The sequence below is a fragment of the Asparagus officinalis genome, chromosome 3, assembly GCF_001876935.1.
Source record: "Asparagus officinalis chromosome 3, Aspof.V1, whole genome shotgun sequence".
Classification (NCBI taxonomy): Eukaryota; Viridiplantae; Streptophyta; class Magnoliopsida; order Asparagales; family Asparagaceae; genus Asparagus; species Asparagus officinalis.
In genome coordinates, this window is record NC_033796.1 from 106,996,611 (window position 1) to 106,998,831 (window position 2,221).

Consider the following 2,221-nt stretch of genomic DNA (forward strand, 5'->3'; position numbering starts at 1 on the left):
TCACAAAATAGTGAATAAAACTGAAAGAAACCATGATTAAACATATATGAAACAGACCATTTCCATGAAAATTGTTAAGGAGCACAATTACTAATGGTCAAGGTTGTGGGCAGATTTATAGGTCTTTTTATACAGGAATACCACATTTGCATAGGATTATCTTACAGATCCTTAATCGACAGAACCACCAACAATAAATTTTTAAGAAATAAACATATTCTAATTCAAAGACATATAATTGGAACTGCCAATATCGTGTTCTGTACATTTGCAATTCGCATCACTAACACCTCACTGATTTTTTTTTTCCTCAAAAATTCAGATTCTTACTGAATATCTTCTGTAATGTCAGATTCTCTTGCATCCTCTTACAGTCATACACTTCGCCTATTTTCTGTCTATATATGTAAAATCATAATTCTGTTTCACCAATAAATCTTCATTAAACAAGTGCATGAGTATATCTTGTACCCTGCTCATATTAAAGGCCTGTAAGCCTCATGTTTGGCCTTACAGAACAAAGTAACTAGTTTGAGCAAGCAAGCAAGGTTCTCTCGCTAGTCCTTTCTGCTCAAAAGGAGAAGAGACATGACTGAAAGGTGCAAACCCAAATTATACGGAACATATTGAGAGCCAAGGAAGGTATGTTGGCACTGTAAATTTAAAGATCTATGGAAAAATGAATGAGGATTCTATTTTACAATTTGCTAAGACTTAAATGATAATAAATCACCTTCAGAACATCATGCTATTACAACTTACAAGATAGTTGAATTTCACGCTATTTATTTCAAGTGTTGGCGAAAGAAAGAAAGATAACTTAGAAAGAGAATGATTTCGCATCAACAGAAAAAGGATTGGCATATGAAAGAACATGCTAAGCTATGTTGCACTTGCGGGTGTGGACAAGGGCACAGATAGGGGACACGGCTATATACATGCATATCAAAATTAATAATTTATATGAGATTGACACTGTTTTTCATTCACATATTATGAGAAGTAAAATCCTTATGATGTTTTTATGTTACTTTTATAGAGTATATTATAATTTGAAAAACTGCTTGTTTTTTAGCTAGACACGCAAACAGCCCTTTAAAACCATACTTATGAACTAGGTATGTGCTAAAACGAACATGCCCTGAGGCTAACGAGTTGCATAAATTGAGGTGAATTGAACAATATACATTCAATAAGTGTATCATGAGTTTTTAAACTAAAACATGTGTTATATAATTAATTACATGTTTGAATAACTGTATGTATACATTCAAGAAGTGTCCAAGGAGTGTTCAACACGGACACAGATATGGGATGTGTCACACATATAGGGGCCTAGATAAAGTGCCCAGGTAACCCAGATGCTAAATAATTAAAGTCAGATATTCATGTATTTACATATGAAAATAAAAGCAAACATGCAATAACTTTAAAAAGTGCTTCAGGTTTTTTTTCCTATGTTACTGTTCATTAGAGAGTTATGGATCATAAATAATAATAAAAAAGCTTAAGAAACATATGGGAGACATCGTGATCGCTATTTCAATAGAAATCTACCGCCAAGGCAACTTGAAACGGACACAACACTTTTGAAAATTTTCTTGGACGCTTAGTTAATGCATCCTCAAGTTTGAAAACATTTTTTTCTATTTTGAACACTGTTGACACGTCGCGGTGCATTTTAACACTTGTCAAATACTTCTTGAATCTTGATACGCATATATTGGATTGCATTTTCCTCTTCCATTTTATCGTAAAAACTTCAAACATGGACCAGAATCGGAGAATAACAACACTGAAACGTTCAAAGGTTAAAATTATCCCTTAAGGGAAATGCTAAGAAGCTGAAAAGCCAAATACACATACTACATTCATCCAAACGTACAAAAGCATTTTTTTTTAAAGAAATAATAACATGTCAATAAAATTTTAAAAGGGTAAATTGAAGACAAACTCATAATCTATATATTTAGTAGCACTTAACACCCCTCCAGTCATAAGGGACAGGGGGGTTATCTGCAATTTATTCTTCTTAAAATGTGAAGTGTTACTAGTAGGGTGATAAGTTCTACTGAAGCTATAGAGTAGTGGGGTTTATTAGCAATTTAGCTAAATTTTTTACAACAATAAATACATAAACATTCGAAAACTGTGATTTTACGGTCTATATACCAACACAATAAAATTCCAAGGAAACATCAAAAAAAAAAAAAAAATCGCT